Below are 20252 nucleotides of genomic sequence, written 5' to 3' on the forward strand. Positions count from 1 at the left end.
ACGTTTTTCTTTTTGTACCTCTTGCTTGTTTTAGTTGCAGGGGGTGCCCTGTGACACATGCTGTGAAGCTTTAAATCATGAAAGACATGCTAAACTACCCTCCATGTGTTTGTCCCAGTGGGGGCCAAGTCATGTTCTGTGGTACAAAAGGATTCCAGGAATCACCTAAGCGTGGATGTGAGAGGGAAACGTCACCTGTTCACCAAACTGTCACTTCTTAAGTAGCACCTTATGAGAAAACAAAATAAAAAAAACACCCAAACTCAGTTATTAAAGCAGCTTTGAGCTTCGTGGTGAGAAAAGTGACAAGCGAGGAAATTTTTGCAACATCAGTTGATGTGTTGAAGGGCTTCAATCTATAAAAGCTACAGTCAAAGAGGTACAGTCATGTAGCTGAAACATAAATGAGGAGTATTTATGACTGATTTTCAGGTGCTGCTATGGTTATTTCTGTTTTTGCTCATTCAGTGATCCACAAACCATCCACAAACATGTTTGCATCAGAAATCAGTTTGAGACAAAACAACCTTTTCAGGAAAACATAAGAGGCGTGAGGTGGTCACATGCTTAACAATGTTAATGTTGGCACATAGAAATCCAGTGTTTGTGTTAGTTACATTTGAAAAATGCTGCAACATAATTTTATTGATGTTATAATGTAATTTTTTTAATAGCTGCATTTTTTTTCAGCCTGATCCCAAATAATCCTTAAACTGGTATTCTTCTTTAGTTTGTTTGTTTGTTTGTTTGTTTTCACAGTTGTGGCTCATGGTTGCAAACCCCTGCTCTATGCTCCTTTTTTATGTTTTTGCAAATTAAACCATTTTCTTTTTCAGTTAGCATAACCTTGACCCAAACAAAATATAATCAGAAACTGAAATGCATCTCCATACCATGTTTATCTCTTGCACGTAAATTCAAACGTATTTATTCATAAAACTACATCTAAAGTGCATCCATTGAAATATTCTTCAAACTCCAAACATCTACTTCTGCAGCAGGATTCCTCATTTCCATCTTAAATTTATTTAAGTGGTGCCGTGCTTGGTGAAGTAGAAAATATGTTCCATGCATTTGAGAGCTGAAACCCATGTTGGCACAAGGACTGAAGTTACAGTAATAGTTATTACCAAATCTGCAGGGCTATAATAATTTTAGAAAAAACCTTCCTTCACACATGGCTCAAATAACCTCCAATCAGGAGTTCCTGCCATTTCCACAGATCAGAGTCAGTACCAGAAGTAATCACTTTCATCTAAAGCTTCTTCCGGAGTCAGGAACTTCCTCTTTAACCACCTCAGGAGAGGAAAAGCATCCCCTCATAAATCTTGACTCCGTTCTTTCCTCTGTGCTCTGATGGGTGATTTTCCATCCCTGCTGCTGCACTACATTCTCCCAGTCTGGCTTTTCTCACACAACAATCTGTAAGGCACTTTCACACTGACAAAGACTTCAGTCGGCTTCAGCTTTTGCAAAAATGTAAAAGTGCTTCTCCTCTGTTTCAGGATTGTTTAAGAAGACATTCACTAAAGCTAACATGTAGATTACATCTGTGGTTTTATACACGCGGGAAAGTCAGAAATATTCATTTTTTGTGTGATTTTGTTGAGATTTTCTGTGATCTGATGAGGTGTTGTGAGCTTTATAAAGGTCCTCTTCAAAAGCAGAATAAATTAATAATGCAGCATCATCGCCGTCAGTTATCATCTAATAACCAATTAAACAGTAATCAGTGAGAGATAAACATGTTGATAATGTAGACCAATAAATTGGGCGTGCATAATGAATGTGTTTTTAATTAAATTAGTACAAAATCACATCGGCTCCCCCAAAAAATGTTCTATGATAATGTGCAATAATCCTGCTGCAGCTGAATAATATTGACCCAAAAGCTTTACTTTATTCATTTTCACAACAAAAACAACAGCTCTCTGATTTTCCTATTAACCCCCTCCTTATGCACAAGTTTAAGCCTGATTCATGCTTAAGCAAAGGCACATTTTGCTGCTGCAGCGTCGAATCTCCTCTGTATTCAAACTGACCCGATCTGTTGCAAAGAAATTCTTCACCAGGACAGCAGGAGGCGCATTGCTAACATATTGGCCTGAGTTTTGAAGAAATTCTCCACCAAAACAACAGAGGGCGCACTCCTATGCAGGTGTGCATAGTCTTTTAGTGACGTGTCTGCCCTACTACTATTTACTATTTGCGACGCGAAAAGATGGATGACACAGACACAGAGCAAATTCTTATTGTGCAGGAACTGCTTGAGCTAGAAGAACAACAACTCTGCTCCATCTGCTCCATGCCTTCAGGACTGTGTCAACACTCACGCTGTTTACATTTCTTAAGGGAAGCTACGTTGTGCTGGAAATGGCGTTGGGTTGTTTGGCTGACCAATAACAGACGTCCAGCATACAACACCGCCGTCGGATGTTTAGAAAATAGAGCTCGACTCCAACCGACGTAACCAACACCCATACGACGTCGCATCATGGCGATCCAACAGATCCGACATGCTGGAGCAGTGTCAGTATGAATCAGCCTGTAGTCTCACAAACAAACATGAGTTTATTTTGCTGCTGCAGGTTTATTCCCCCAGTTATCTGGATGGGATTCAGTGATCAGAGCTGAACTGTGAAGCCAGTGTGACCTGAACTGGCTTCTATTTTTTTTAGAAACCACTGGGTTGCTAACTGAAGAGAAAAAAATAAAATAAATTCTGCCTAGATGTTAGTTTAAACAAGTCATACTTGTGTCCCATTTTACTTTGGTAAAGCTACTGGCCAGAGGTATACAGTGTAAAAAGTAAGGAAAGCTTCAGAGACGAAATACAGTTTCATTTCCATGACAGTATATATATATATATATATATATATATATATATATATATATATATATATATATATATATATATATATATATATATATATATATATATATACATATATCAGCTAGATGAAGAGTTGCTACCAGTTCAACCAAACAAGTTTAAGTCAGGGTTCAGCCTACAAGCTAATCTGAACACTGATGGTGAAGCCATGTCTTCAGAAATGTTTGATTTCCCTGCCAGTAGGCGAGCTCCCAGAGCCCAAACTGTTTTCAGAAATAGTTTTAATCTGTTCTATTTTTTTTGTCTAAATGAATGCTCCGTTTATAATATTGGACCCACCGTCCACATCCTATTAAATAGTTTGGATGACAACTTTTCTGTTGATCTCTGCAGATCTACTACAGTGAAATTATGCAGTTCCAGTTCACCATTGTCCTCTTTACAAACTGTTGTTGTGCCTTTAATATTCCTGGGTTAGTTTGAAAGGCATGTATGGCTCTCAAATGTAGCTCAACCAAAACACCATTGTACACCGATGGGACCACGGAATTGGTCAAGGAACAGCTAATCACTGTGGAGAGCCAGTGTGCTTACAAAAGCCAACCCCTGCAACCACATCATGGAGTGACATATGCAGGACACAGTTCTTGTGTAATTACAGCAGGCAAATTTGCTTGATTTATAAAAAAATGGTTTACCTAAATCAATTTATTTTTAAATGTAGATGGTAAAGTGAAATGCAGCTACCTTGGATTTTAAAAGAATCGGGCAATTAGCATCAAAATGCCTCCCATGTCATATTATCTCATGACTTGAGCAAGCGGCTGGAGAAAGATATGTAAAAGCATGAATAAATCAGAAATTACATTGTCACTCTAGAGAGAAAAAGGTGAAAAGGTACATTTCCACATATGTGTATGTAATTCCTGTCCTACAGGGCCAGCGTCCTGCAGGAGTCTGATCCTCCCTGACAGCTAACAAGTCACACCTGGTCGGTATCTACTTGGCACCGGTTGTGGCTCTTTAAACCATCAAGGAGGATCACAGGGAGGATCATAAACTCTGAGGACATGGACAGGCCTCGGGGGGAAGAGCTTCTAGGCTGCCGGCCAAAACAATGAAGAGTCTTGAAGCACAGCAGGCGGCTGATACAAATGCTTTTTCAACGTTATCACCCGGGCTGAGGTCATGTAAACAGGTGAGCAAAAGTATGAGAATTAAAATCAGTTAATTCAAGGTTTTTGCCTTTTCTGATTTTTTTTCCCCTTGAAGCACCTAACAAATGAGTCATCAGACAGTTTTGAAACTGCATTGACTGTCCTCACATCAAAGTGAGCATTTCTGTATGAAAAGATTCCTTTATATGAAAAAAGTCTTTTATGTGCCACAGAAGTCTTGCTTTGGGGGAGTTCATGCTCAGAAATTTGCAGACAACAAACAAGAGCAGTAAAAGAGATCCCTGCATGAAGACGCGCATTAGAAAATGTCAAGCAGGAAGCCTTGATCATTGTTATTTTAAAGAATGAAGCAGATAAACTGAGGCTAGGATTTGAACATTTTTTGATCGTAGCACCAAAATCATAGCCATTAGGACGTGCTCTGTTGAACGTACGCCAAAACACGTTTCATGCTGTGCATCTGTGTTTGCTGTAACCACTTAGACAGAAATAAAGTTCCTGCATCAAACCTCCATTTTCTCCAATGAAAGAGCAGAGAGGCATGTTTCAACTCAACTCAGCCTTTATTCATAAAGCACCTTACAGTCATGAGCATGCCTCCAAGATGCTGTACAACAAAAGAGTAAAACTATGAAACATATAACGCTACAGACATAATTAAAACTACAAATGAGAATGACAGAATATAAAACATTAACAATTGCTAACCCACAGAATTAAAAGCCAGATCATAAAAGTAGGTTTTCAGCCTCATTTTAAAAACTGCTACCGATGGAGAGTCCCTAATAGTTAGAGGCAGTGCGTTCCACAGTTTCGGACCTGCAACAGAGAACGCCCTGACCCCTCTTAACTTTAACCTAGCCTTAGGAGCCACAAAGCAGCAGCTGGTTCTCAGAGCGGAGTGACCGGGCCAGAGCACATGGCTGCAGCAACTCCGCCAAATAGGCTGGAGCCACACCATTCAGCGACTTAAACACCATTAAAAGAACTTTCAAACAAATTCTAAAATCAATAGGTAACCAGTGGAGAGCAGCCAAAATTGGTGTCACGTGCTCATGCTTTCTTTTTGAGTCCAAAAATCTAACTGCAGCATTCTGGACAAGCTGCAATCGGGTTACAGTACCCTTACTTACACCAAATAAAACGGAATTGCAACAGTTGAATCGTGAGGTAATAAAAGCATGAACAACAGTCTCAAGGTCACGTCTAGATAAAAATGGCTTTACTTTAGCCAAATGTCTTAAATGATAACATGAAGAGGATACTACAGTACCCACATGAGCATCCATGCAGAATGCGCTGTCCATCTTCACGCCAAGGTTGACTGCTGAAACACCCAGATAGGAGTTCAGTTCACCGCAGTCTACGTTGGAAAAATCAAAATGTCCATTCAGTCCAAACAACAGTGCTTCTGTTTTTTTCCCATTGAGACACAGGAAGTTTTTTGCCAACCATATCTTCATTTCTGCCAGACAATCCAAAAAAATTTCATTGTGTGGTCACCGGTGCCATCTAAAGGTATGTACAATTGGCAGTCGTCGGCAAAGAGATGTAATATGGTTTCAGACAGGATGAGGAGGAAAAGGTTGTCATAGGTAGGAAACATCATTTTCCTAGCATCCGTGTGCACGTAAGCATGGCAGGAAAATAGCAAAAACAAGTACTTTTATCTAAACGCAGAGAAGTGCCTCTTGGAATAATTGTAGCTATTTCACAGATGCCGGTTACAGTGTTCCTGCTCAGAGCTGGAGCTCTTCGAAACATTTTCTCTCTGTTTATTGTTTAGGTTATTTGTTTGTGTTTAAAAAACACGTTTTATTAGATGTAGTGATGAAAAAAATTAACCATACTTTTCTTCTGCAAGGCGTGTGTGTTTTTAGTGAGCTGAGTTTGATGAGCTCTCAGCAGGCTGGAGGAAAGCGCCCGAGGCGACCAAGTCATTATTGGTTTTCACTGGATTCTTATGCAGAATGCAAACCTTGGAGTGGATGACACTGGAGCAAGAATATTCTTTACAACAGCAGAGAAACACCAGGAGTTCCCAAAAATTAAAAAAAGAGTGAGTTTTAAAGCTAGTGGTGTTTAAAAATTACAACCCAACAACAGCTTCAGCGGGTTGTCGCCGTGAGCACGTTTATCTGTGATTAAGTGTCATTAATGCTGATCTCTGGCCCAGTTAATTAACTTATGACCTCATGACTAACAGTGTCTTCTCGGTGATAAAATTAGCTTTAATTTACTCAATTTAATCAGTATGAAGATTTAGTGGAGTTGGAAAGAGTTGAATCTGTCATGGAGGGCCACACATGATCTAAAAAGAGTTTATTTCTGTTTAGAAGGGTTTTGGTTGGATTTCTACTTCAATGTTACGGCTTTTTTATGGATGGTGCAGTGCACGTGGATACCAAAAAGGCTTTATAATATATAGCCGTGCCTCAAATTGAAGTGAATTAAGCAGATGTCAACAACAAAACTTACATTTAAAAAGTAGGATGCTAAAGTGTGGGCAGTCTTGTTAATCTTCATGATGTTCCTGTATAAACTGATGGTTGTTTTAAATAAAAACATTTCAGTTAAATAATTCATGTAGGAGACACACATTGATGTATGAGAAGTGAAACAAAGTTTATAGGATTTACAGAAAGTGTGCAATAATTGTTCAAACAAAATTAGGCAAGTGCATAAATGTGGGCACCACAAAAAAGAAATGAACTCAGTATTTAGTAGATCCTCCTTTTGCAGAGATAACAGCCTCTAAACACTTCCTATAGCTTCTAATGAGAGTCTGGATTCTGGTTGAAGGTATTTTGGACCATTCTTCTTTACAAAACATCTCTAGTTCATTCAGGTCTGATGGACAGCTCTCTCTAACTCACACCACAGAGTTTCGCTAATATTCAGGTTTGGGGACTGAGATGGCCATTCCAGAATGTTCTGTTCCTCTGCATGAACGCCTTAGTTGATGTTGAGCAGTGTTAAGGGTCGTTGTCTTGTTGAAAGATCCAGCCCCGGAGCAGCTTCAGCTTTGTCACTGATTCCTGGACATTGGTCTCCAGAATCTGCGGAAACTGAGTGGAATCCATGCGTTCCTCAGCTTTAACAAGATTCCCAGTCCCTGCGCTGGTCACTGTAGTGTTCCTACGTAGTTTAATTTTGAACAATAAGATGTGATGACTCCATATAAATATGAAATATCAACCTGATTGATTTTTGAATGTTTAATCAGAAAGGTTTAGAGTTCTTTGCTTATTCAGGGACCATAAACACACCGTATTAATTCAGGCAGAGTCAAGTAAATAGTTAAAAGGACATTTACTCTTTTCTAAACTAATGATGACACATGACAAGATATGAATAGCGATATGTGATGGAGTGTATATGCGGTGATGGAATGTGTGTTGTAGGTGGTGTGGTGTGAAGTAGATGTTTATCAGAACCTTTGTATCTGAAAGAGTTTGTGAATTCTGGGTGCATAATAATTTTGTTGTCGGCTATAAACTAGAGAGTTGATTATTAATAAAACAACATCAGACGCAATATGTTGTGTCTACAAACCCTGATCGGAGACCCTCGGTCAGATCCGGAAAGTCAGGGAGTCGGGTGGACCTCTAGGCACCGAAGTTCGTAGAATAACTGCAGTGCGACCAGTTCCAGTCTAGAGATGTCTCCCGGTCACAACAGCAGCTGAAATGCTTATCTGCGTCCAAAGTGCATATAGCCTAAAGAGATTTTTCAAAAGAGGCTGGTTCCGAATTGGCCACTTCGGAGTTCCTCTCGAAACTAAATAACTCGGGGAGTCATTCTAGTTTTAATACTCCACTTGATTTCTACGAATCAGAATTTTACATGCTTGCAGGCATTACCAAACATTCCTCAGAAACCACACCTTCCAGAAACAAGCTGTTGTAGCTCTGTGGATAAAGAATCTTTAAACTTTATGAGATGGCCCTCACCTTAATTTGCATCTAATGATTATTGTGTATGAGTGTAGATAATGAATAACTTGTTAAACAGTACTGGTCATAAGATATAAATGGATCATTATCAGCACAACATTTATTTCAACTTCACTGAATTAGGCACAGATTATTCAAACATTTCATATAACATCTGGTTCATTCACCCATATGATTATTTATGATTATTTAACTTATGAGCTGAAAAAGTTCACTTTTCATTCAGAGTGTGGAATCCAGCAGTCTGAGATAAATTTGACAATCTTGTCTTAATGGACTGTCAACAAGCACTGCAGAATCTTCAGGGTGTCAGAAGATATAATAGCAAACCCACCTAGATAGTGGAATTATGTCTGTAGGTGACCGGTCACCATGCAGGTCAATATATAGGTCAAAATTGCCCCTTTCTGGACGTTACATCACACAGCCCACGTCATGATGGAACCACCACCATGTTTTACTGTCAGTAGCAGGTGTTTCTCTGTGCTCTTTTTCCTCCATGCATAACGCCCCTTGTTATTCCCAAATAACTCAGTTTTAGTTTCATCAGTCCACAGCACCTTATTCCAGAAGGAAGCTGGCTTGTCCAAATGTGCTTTAGCAAACCTCAATGTGACGACCCTCGTCCCCTCGGTCCGTCCTCTCATCCTAGCCTGAGCCTTTTGTCCCCGCTGCACGGGATCCAGCACCAGGGACAGCGCCAGGAGCGGCCAGCTCACACTCTCCAGCGCTCCAGCGCCCTTTCAGGACCTCGGAGAGAGGCACGCCAGCAGAGACAGCAGCTGATCTTCATCAGCGATCAAGCAGCTCCCAGCTCTTTAAAAGGAGGAACGCAGCAGACATTGAGGAGATCCTGGAGTAGCCAGAGATTCTCCTTTAGCTCAAGGACACTTTAGCGACCGTTACCAGTCAGGTTTAAGGCTGTTAACACCATTCCTGCTGGGTTTAAGGTTGTTGATAGAGATCCAGGAGTAGCCTGAGATCCTCCCTCGCTCATTTGTGTTTAGGATTAGCCTGGGTACCTTCTGAGTGTGTTTTCACACACCTTCTTAAGGGTTGAGCCTTCGTGGTGTTTTTCTTTTTATCCCCATAGGACTTTTGAGCCGGGGATATTTTGCGTTTTGGCAGAAAGCCTTTTTCATAAGCAGTGAGACTGCTTATGTTTTAGTTTATTATTACTAAGCCTTATTTTATGCCGTTTACCCACGGACACCTTATGTTAATAAATCATTTTGTTTTTACTCTAACCTCCTCGTCCTTTATCCTCACACACACACCTTTACGCCTATTTTCTTGTGTTAGTCCCCTCATCATCCTAGACCTGCAGAGAGGGGGCGTAACACTCAAGCAGCTCTGTTGGTGCTGTGGGTGGAGAAAAGGGTTCCTCTGCATCACTCTCACATGCAGCATCTCCTTGTATAAAGTGCACCGAATAGGTGAACGATGCACAGAGACTCCATCTGCAGCAGGATGATGTTGTAGGTCTATGGTGCTGGTCTGTGGGTTGACTCTGACTGTTCTCACCATTCTTCACCTCTGATTATCTGAGATGTTTATTGCTCTGCCACTTTGAGCCTTAACTTGAACTGAGCCTGGGGGTTTCCATCTCCTCAGCATGTTCCTAACTGTGGAAACAGAAGCTGAAACCTCTGAGACAGCTTTCTGTATCCTTCCCCTAAACCACGATGGTGAACAATCTTTGTTTTCAGCTCTTGTGAGAGTCGTTCTGAGACACCCAGATCATTAGAATTTAAATATTGATGTTTTAATTTCATGTCATTTCAAAGGGGAATTTTGAGTATGTAGAGAGTGCATTTCATATTACAAACATAAATTTAATAAACTTTTTATTTATTTATTTTTAATTTTGCACCCTATCCATCAGATGGCGCCCCAGGTGGCCGCCTGTGTCGCCTGTCGGCAAAGCCGGCCCTGGCTCGAGGGACTGCACGTAATCTAACTGAGAACAGGTGAACCACAGCACAGGTGTTCTGACTACAAAAGTTGCATAGCTGAGATTAATACATTCTTCAAGGAACAAACACTGTGTTTTTATTGTCATTTATGTATTTATCTGTATCAGACGTACTCATTTATCATGCCATTAGTTTTGCCCTGGTGAGCTGTGGCGAGCTGGATGGGAACGTCCATAGAAACAGATGGCTCTATTACTAGTCTGATGGCTCAGACACTGATTGGTCGTCTGGGTGGCCTGGATTGGCCCCTCCTTTGTCCAGGTGTTCATATGTAACTCCGATGAAGCCACAATGGCTATAGTTAGTTAGTTAGTTGGTTAGATGGTTAGTTATATTTGCATCTATTAAAATTGAAAACTGACCAGACTGCTTCAAACACAGATTATTAGCATACATTTCAGCAGGAATATTGCAGCACTTTTTAGGAATCTGGCTCTCCCTTTTCTGCTCACTCTGGGTTTGGCTGCTTCAGACAAAAACACTATTTCTCCAAAGCCAGGCTGTTCAGAAAGCTATCTACAATGTGAACATTTTTAAGTTTGTTTTACAACTTTTTCTCTGGAACGCACGAGATTGGTCAGAAGGTACCAAAGCAACACAGCTGCTTTGGTTACGTTCAACATCCTAGTCCTATTTTTTATTCTCAGAACTTTTTTTTTTTTGACCTCCAACATCTTGGACGGCTCGCTGCAGCCCATCTGGTCAAGGGCACCACCAACAGATGCATTATTTTTCAAATCAATACATTCACATCCCCGACAGTCCTGCTTTGAAACACAACTAATTTCGTTATCAATCCATGCAGGTAATGATCTCATTAATTCACTGTTGATTCATTTTCAGCTGAGTGGATATTAACCTTTTGCCAGTAATCATTAATTCTCCATGGGAGAGGTGTGGTATGGTGTGATTAGAGCTGCATAAACAAAACAATTATTAGAATCCTGATGGTGGAGGTCCTTCTTGATGTCCAGCTGACTTCGTACACTCAAATGATTGATTTATTGATCCCAGGATGCTTCAGCACTGGAGCCCCTAATCGCTCATCTCACATGGAGAAGTTCTGTCCCAGAACTGACAAGGCGAATCGTTTGTGTAGCTTTGTTTAGTCAGGCATGCATTTTGAGGACAATTATCATGCTCTGAATATTCATAACTGCAGTCAAGGACTTGCCTTAAAGCACCTGGTCACCATATATCATTGAGTATAATTATATAACCTAATTTCCCACAGAAAGCATGAATTAACCTACAATTTATTTTAATTTTACATTCAATACAGTAAATGCCAGAATCCATCGGTTAATTGCATTAAACAGATTAGATTTACGGTTACTGCATATAGAAACAATGAAGATTTTAAAAATGACAATATACCAGAACTAAACAATCTTTTAATTGAACTTCTGAAATATTTAGAAAATCATTTTTGGTGTCATTATTCTAAATGAAATAAATGGAGTAACACAATTCTTAAAGGTGCTGAACACTCATTTAACCCTTGTATTGTGTTAGAAAGCTGTTTACACCTGTGGTGTTAGCGGGTCCATTTGGACCCATGATTTAAAAATGTTTGAAAATGCTTAAAATCACCAGTTTTCTTCAAATGTTGTTTTTCAGCTACTTGCTGGCTTAGTATGTATTCATATAGATGGAACCAGTGTAATGATCTGAAGTTGTATATTTATACACTGTAATTAGATAATGTAATGATCTGATTTTGTATATTTATACACTTTAATTAGATCTAAGTAATTAATCAGAAGTGGTCGTTTTTATGATCAGGGAGTTTACTCAAACACGTTGTATTGATTAAGAGACAAGAAAAGAGAGTGTTGGGATCATTTAAGAATCTTTAATTTCTATAATTATAAATTCTTACAATCTACCAGGACTACCTCAATGATGAATGCATATGGATTTAGATGTTTCGTGTTGGTGTGTGTGTGTGTGTGTTTTGTTCAGAATCTCTAGGCTGAGTAGCGAATCTGGTTTGTTATGACTAGGCTACCACGAGGCTTCAGAAGCTGATGACATGAGCCGCCATATTGCCGTGACCACGTACCGTAGATGGAGTCTCCCGTGTTAGATCAGGAATTGCCAGGTCCTCTGACCTTCAGAGGTACTGGAGCTGGTTGAAACAGCGGTCACAGCACACAACGCCCGTCTGAAGGGTCGACTCAGGCAGCAGTCGGCAGGCGTCAGCAAGTTCACTCTTATTTTGAAGGAACGTCGTCTCGTTAGTACAAACGACGGGAATCTCCAGCTTGACAGTTCTCAGCTTAAAATAGGAAGTACAGCTGGCCAGCCTGTACTCCTCTTTTGCGGTGATGGATTGAGAGCTGGTTGAAAACAATGTTGAGAGTATGATGTAACTCCTTTGGAGCTCGGATCGAACAGAGCTGATGTTAACGTGGAACTGAATATAAAATGGCGTTGCCTTATTTTATATCCTCTGACTGTTTACAAATCTCAGTAAACCGGATTGGACGACTTTCATAAAACAATCCAGAGTCTGCCCTACCACAGACAAAAGTTCTGATTGGTTGAGAATAATGTGTCATGCGTTTCCATGGTAATGTATATCAGTCTGTCTGGTGTAGTCCTGTTTATTCATTTAAACACATAACTCATGACATCTTTATTTCACAGATCATTCACCTGATTACTAATGATCAACATATGCTTTGATTAGCTTATCACAAATAAAGTACTTTGATTAATCAATGAAAAGCGTTCTTCTTCTCTTCTTCTGTCTCTTCTCCTGGAATGTAAACATACTGAACCAAGCGTCCGACCTTGGTGATGTTACTGTGTGAAGGGGCAGCTGTTAAGGGCAGACCATTATAAGCTTCATAACGCTACACCAGTGTGTGAATAGTTTTTGAGTTGGCTCCACAGACACAGTATTTTAGAATATACCACTTCTTTTTGATTGCAAAAACCAAATACATTTCTTTTTCTTATAGAATGAGTAATAATAAACTATAAATGTGTTATAAACTAATGTTAGAGTAGGCCTACCAAAAAAAATTATATATATTTTTTTACTATTTAAAATGATTAACAACAGTGACATCTTTGGTGTTTTGGGTCAAAACGGACCCGCATAGCTAAATGGTAGGATAAAGACAACAAGTCATTTTTTTTCCCATAAAACCAACTTTTATTTAACCAGACCAAATAACCAAATCACTTAACCATAAAATGAACAATGATAAACACTGTGTGTGTGGTTGTGTGTGCGCATGCACCTGCATTGGCCATAAACTGAACATTGAAAATAGTATGGTGTTAGCGCAGGTTTGTTGTTCTGAATTAATTATAATCTAAACAATGAAAACAAACCATAATTTGAACTGTGTGTGTGTGTGTGTGTGTGTGTGTGTGTGTGTGTGTGTGTGTGTGTGTGTGTGTGTGTGTGTGTGTGTGTGTGTGTGTGTGTGTGTGTGTGTGTGTGTGTGTGTGTGTGTGTGTGTGTGTGTGTGTGTGTGTGTGTGTGTGTGTGTGAGATGTGGGCCATAACTGTGCACATTGGGCCACAACTGATCCTCAGAGCAGCCCATAGCTTTTAAGTGATGCATACAACAGCCAGTATTCTCTGCCGGGTCATGTTGGACCAGTAACACCACGGATGTAACTTTTATTTTTTGAGACCTTTAGAATTTACTAAAATTGTGAAAATTGATTTTGCTGTATTTAAATAAGTGTGTCTGATGATTAGATGAAGCCTCATTCCAGGACAAAAAGGAAAGTGTAATTTTTACACAGTTAAACTCGAAAACGGGTCAAGTTTGACCCTAACACAACAGAAGGGTTAATCAATACATATGCAGTGGTCTTTGGTAAGGATGAATGCTATTTTAGTTGTACTCTGGGTGCACCTGTTTCAGCACGGAGGTCAGCTGGAGGAGACGGTGGCAGAACATTTGTAGTCTTATTCCCTGATATTTGGATATTTCTCCTCAGATTTGACAACAGCAACAACACCACTGCCTTTACTTTGCAACAGCGATGTTTTATCTCCACAAATAACACATTCCTTGAAGGACTTCTGCCATGTGGTGGAATTACTAATGCGAACTGTTAGCTTCTAGTAGCCAACACACTCTCTGCTGGTTCCTGGACGCTAAACCTAAAACAGCCTTTCTTGTTGCCAGTCAAGATGGGTGACTTCAAGAATCCTCTCTCTCTCTATTTTCTATCAGAAGCTAATGCCGGAGTTGGTGTAGGAGACTATTTTAGAAAGAACAGACTTAATTCATCTCACCATGGGAAATTCACTTGCTACAGCAGCACCAACACTTAGAGAAATGGAAGAAGAAAAAATAATAAAACTACAGGTAAACAGACAAAGGCAGTAAGCTATTATTGAAACCTTCAACCACTAAAAACGATGAATAAAAATTAATATTTTGTTTCCATAACTGTGCAGCATAAGGGGCACCGCCATACTAACGTACAACCGGTTTTGTGCAAGTTTTGAACACACACTGAATATTGTATTAATGTTATTGTGTACCAGGATAATGCCAGTACCAGTTAAAATGAGGAGTTATACACTCTTACTGCAGAAGGGATGAATGACCTGTGGAAGTGTGTTGTGTTACATCTTGGGTGTCTCAGTCTTTCATGTTCAGCCTGCATGATAATCTCAGAGTGACCAAAATATAATCAGAAATATTCTAAAGGTGTTCCACACCTTTAGAAAAAAAAAAAGAATAAAAATTGAAAACCCATGTTAGGAAAAACAATATTTAACATTTTTCTAATCTAATCAGTTGGGATAGTTTCTCAGACTAATAAAGTTGTTTTGGTTGATATTTTTGCTTTATTTATTCTTAATAAATATTTATTTAATAAATCAAATAAAAATATTTTTGCCAAATGTAATTTTTTATAAATATTAACTAAGTTTCACAATATGATATAAAAGCACACATTTTCTTTCTTTTTGGTTCTTTTTGCTAAAATTATTAATAATTAGGGGGAAAAAATTCTTTGTGAAAAAAATCACTTTTTTCCGTTTTATTAATTGTTGTTTGGGGTTTTAATTTCTTACAATGCTTTTTTTTTATTTCTTCTACTTGTTCAAACAGGTTACCCAGCGCAGGTACTCTTTTTCCTTCACACCCTGACAGTCATGTGAAAAGAGGTAAAAAATGTAAGTCACATGTAAAACCTTAAAAATATATAGTAAACTGCCTGTAAATCTGCCCACTGACTTCTGAACTGTTTAACACTGAATGTAATCAGGACTGAATACGCAGGGGATCGTTTATCTATAAACTAGATCATTTCTTGTTCATTTCTTCAGATGGAGCGGTGGATTCTTTCATCTAGTTAATTAAAACAAGTTGCTCCTGTACCACAGAGTGTAGAAATGTTTGCAGTCCAACGGTAAACCTTGTTTCCACAAAGCCATTCGCCTCAGTTAGCAGCTGTTGTAAGGAAAACAAATGTGTGGCTAATTAGCACATCGATGCACAGACTCATTGCAGATGCTATTTTTCAACATACATTTACCTGCAGGTTATTTGCACCTCTAAAATGTGGTCTTAATCAATACATGGCTAACAGACCTCGAATTCAAACGTGTTAATCAAACCTGTGTTTAGCAACAGTGAACACTTTCCTTAAAATGAACCTGTCAGATTAGGTCTGACATGAAAATAGTGCCTGAGATGATTAATTGGACTGTTGGTTATAACAGTCTTGTTTAATAATAAATTACTTATTTTCAATGATCCTAAGCAAGACACCATCGGACTGGTTTAGATCTCTGGACTCCTCCATCACTAAATTCTTTTGGAAGGATAAACTTCCACAAATTAGCTTAAAAACACTACAGAAGACCAAACATAGAGGAGGGCTGGATCTATCAACCTTTTATCATTGTTTCTTAGCCAACAGGCTCCAGTATCTACCAAGATGGTTGCAACAAAACCCACTAGACAAACACTTTGCAATGAGATTGAGCTTTTGGACCTAGCGTTTATTAGTTCAAGCTAGGGCTGGGCGATATGGCCTAAAATCAATGTCACGATATATTGAGGATTTCACCTCGATAACGATAAATGGATGATAACTACAGGTATGCACAGAAACAACAGTTCTCCACTAGATGGGGCTGTCACATGTATTACATTGAGTCATGTTTTTACGTGACTCAAGGTGGTACAGCTTCTTAAAGGGACATGAATGCTTCCAACCTACGCACATCTTTTCATTTTTTAATTATCAAATGTATTGACATAGAAAAAGTTATCTCGATAATGATACATTTTTGATTTATTGCCCAGCCCTAGTTCAAGCATGAGAAGACTTGAAATCTGTAAAAGTATTACTCTGACAGCTTGGTGGGAACATCTAAATATGACCGAGTCTTCACTAATACCATGCAGATGAACACCCATGTGGAATAACCCTGACATTTTGCTCAACAATAAAAAGATGAACCTTCCAGACTGGAAGTGTAAAGGAATCCTATATACCTGAAATATTTATTTGAAGGGTTGGATTTCATCCAATTTAACAGAATAGTTTCCCAATATGGGATAGACAAGAGTACATTTTTAGAATATTGCCAAATTAAATCTGTAGTTAAAGAAATATTTAAGCTTAATGAAGTAGAATTACAAACACCATCAAGGGTACTTAACATATTTAATCTCAATCACGCCAAACAACTGTCTTAAAGTATAGGACACTGTCCAAAACAGATAAATCAACACTAATTTCTTTAGAAAAATGGGAGGTGGAACTATCAGTCAGCTTTAACTATAATTTCTGGTTCCAGACTTTTAAAAATAACTTTTAAGATGACCAGTAACCCTAATTTACAATTAATTCTATACAAAATTAGTATATTATGCAGGTCACTGGATGTTCAGGGTGGGGTTTGTGCCATCTGAGACCTGCACACACAGCACAGACAACATTCCTGACAATTATAATCACACAATTTGCCGTGTGCTTTTGTTATATACCCTCATGTTGGGGGGGCAGTGATATTTTGGTTCTGTTGTATTTATATGCGTTCGTTTTCCTCTTTTTTTTACTGTAGGTCTAAAAGCACATTCTTGTTCATCTTTTTTTTGTGAAAACCACATCACCTCTTCCTTTTCTCTCCCAATTTCTATTTCACTTTTGTCTTCATGTCCATTGGGATTTAAAACCACCAATTAAGACCAATTGGTATCAGGCATGGTAGCAGAAGCTACATTGCTCCACCTGCGAGAGAAAACTGTAAAGCCTGATTCATGCTTCTCCGTCAGCTCCAACAGGGAGAGACACGCACGCACAGACGGAGATGTTTTGCTCTCATACTTCTCCGTTTCCTGGAGAGTGTTGCAAAGCAATTCCCTGCCAGGACAGCAGAGGGTGCAGCGCTGTTCTGTGGTATCCTGTCGTGTATCCGCTCCAAGACAGTGTTTTTTTTTTTTTTGTATATAAGAGGCTTTTTAACACGGACATATTTGTCTCTCATCCTCCCCCACCTCTTCATGCGCTCGCCACCTCCAAACCCGCATTTCCTGTCATTTCCGTCCACAAATAAAATGCTTGCTGCGCATCTTTTCACTCCTCCAGTCACGGGGCATGAAACGTTCATAATTTTAGAGTTTTTCGTGAGGTATTTTTCAAGCTTCTCGTGTCTGCCGCTAGTTATCCTCGCCTCTCTTTATGTTTTTGAGGGCGCAATGGTGGCGATGTAGACGACAGCAGTGCCCTGACCAATCACAAGCTTGCGTTCTCCGTCTCGACGGAAGGATGTTTAGAAAAGAGAGCTCGACTCCGTACGTCCTTGCGGGGCTCTCCAGCAGGCCTGCTAGGACGGATAATGGCGTTGCGTGTCTCCGCACTGACGCAGAAGCATGAATCAGGCTTAAGGCTTGTCTTTGGCACTCAGACATTGATTCTGAGAGCTTCTCAACTGGACAGGACACAGTAAGGAAAAAATAAAGTTATAACAGGGCTGTGACAGGGCTTGAGTGATGCTCTGCTGATTAATCTGATGAATCCTAACTAACATTCTCAGTTATGCAAAAGGAATATGAATCATATCTATTTACTTTATGTTAGGCTTTAAAGGCAGTTTTGGCTTGTTTAACACCCCCAGTGTCTGTTTGTAGAACCAATCTCCTTTTGTTCTGATTTCACCTTCTCCGGATCCACTGATTTTCCTCTTTCCCATTCATTTTCTCTCTCCCTTTCCTTCCATTTTTTTCTCCTTTTGAACAGATTTTTAATCATTTTTTAAATATTTTTTATACTTTCATTTTTTTGGGGAAGTGCCTCGTGATTTTTATATTATGAAGCGCTATATAAAAGATTTTCTTCTTCTTCTACTGCTGTGCGTTTGTCTTTTCAACACCTTAATCCAACAGCTGAAATGTCTCCCCAGCCATCATTAGTGTCTACAGAAGGGATTAATCACTAAATTAAATAAATCAGCTGGAACCAACTGCAAAACCAGGCATGTCAGCTAAATTTTTCTAAGTTCCAACAGAGCGGCCTGCTAGTCTGAAATTGCAAGTGGAATATTCAGGCCACAGGGGGAGATAGGGGCTGGGGGGGCTTCCATTAACTCTGTAAAGGGTCATTTTAGCACATACTGGCTCAAGAAAAATATTTGAAAATAAGAATAAGTTGCAAAGTATCCCTTTAAAGCTAAATAGATTCAGGGATCCAGTAATATGGTTTGAGTTTGGAGAAACTTATCTTCACGGCTAAAAAATACAAGCAATTTTGTTGCTTTATTGCAACTCTTCTAGATTTTAGGGAGTTGCAGATCAATTGTCTTGCAGTAATGAAAATATTTTCTGAGGGAAGATAAATGGATTAAAAGTGTATGTGTTCCTTTTGCGAGTATTTTTCTTTTCTAAAATAATGAAATAAAACAAACTAGAAGAAAAATGATAACATCAAAAACTATATAACTGTGTGAGAGTCAAGAGAGGGAGTTGGAAAATGGGCTGCAGTGAGTGCACGGGAACAAAAAGAAGCTTTTGCAGAGGGTTTGCATATAAAATATAAATGAAAAGATGTGTCAATATTGTTTCTTTGGTCTTAAATCAAACTGTGGTAAAACTGCATAAGCCCACAGCTGTGCCTGTTAAATGTACTGCTCGTTAAATCTAATCATGATGATGATTTCAGTTACATGTTTTCTTGCTAATTGTTACCTAATGACAAACTCCTCTGCACCATGATGCTGGACTCCCTCGCTTCAGCCTGGAGATAATATTTGTAGGAGTACTCTTGACCCAAGAAATGTCAGATATAAGTCTTAAGGTAGAAGGAAGCATTCTGGTTTTGAATGCAAATTCCCCCTGAATCATGATTTGAGGTACTGAGTAGAGCAGAAGCTGAAATGCACCATTTCTCAGAGCAGATGGTTGCAGTTTTGATCTAAGATTCAATTTATTCCCCCACCTTGTTACATCTTCTATAAGTTCATACTTCACACTTTTTTTTGTAATACATTCCATTTGCTCAGGTCTTTGGCTTTAAAAATTTTATTTGTGAGAAAAATCAAAAAGATACATAATCACTATCTGTAAACAATGCTTGTGTGTGTAATGCACTTGTTTTAGAACAACATAAAGACAACAACTGCTTGGATTTGATCTTTAGAGTGTGAAGCATCATGTCGATAGTTCCTTTTTTTTTCTTCTATAGACTGTGTTGCAACTACTGCATGCCAATGCTGACAGTGCATAAATGATGCAGGAGTCAAAGACATGTCAGGGTTTAGCCTCCAGCAATCCAGCTCCAGAGCAAAACACTGCAGACGTAAAAAGAAAAAGAAAAGTGGTTAGTGCAGGAAAACACAAAACGTGCAGCATCATTAAACTCTGAGCGATAATTAGTGATGTAGTTCTCAGAAAAACATGCTTATGTAAAAAAAATGGATCATAAATATGGAGATTTTAAAGATTTTGTATCAGTATAAAATCTGCATTGTGTGTTTTTCCTGTGCTAGTCCAGTTAGGAAAAAAGGCTTAAACAGATTTGGTTTAATGAGCATTCTTGGGATTAAACGAGCTCTTCCTTCTGCCAATGCTACAAGACAGAAACATGATATGTTAATACAATGGACAACTAAGGCAGTTTCCTGTTTGGAAGGAAGAGCCAATTTGTGTTCTTATCCATGTTTTTCCATCAGGAGCCATTCACAAAGTCTGTGTTCATAATCAAAGAGAAAGAAGATTCCCAGAGATGTGCAGAGATTCTGCAAACATATTGATCTGACTTCTCCCCAAGAGGACTGAACCAGTAAAAATGCCTCGTGCAGGTAAAAGAAAAA

Source organism: Nothobranchius furzeri, chromosome 5 (assembly GCF_043380555.1).
Source record: "Nothobranchius furzeri strain GRZ-AD chromosome 5, NfurGRZ-RIMD1, whole genome shotgun sequence".
In the NCBI taxonomy this organism is placed as follows: domain Eukaryota; kingdom Metazoa; phylum Chordata; class Actinopteri; order Cyprinodontiformes; family Nothobranchiidae; genus Nothobranchius; species Nothobranchius furzeri.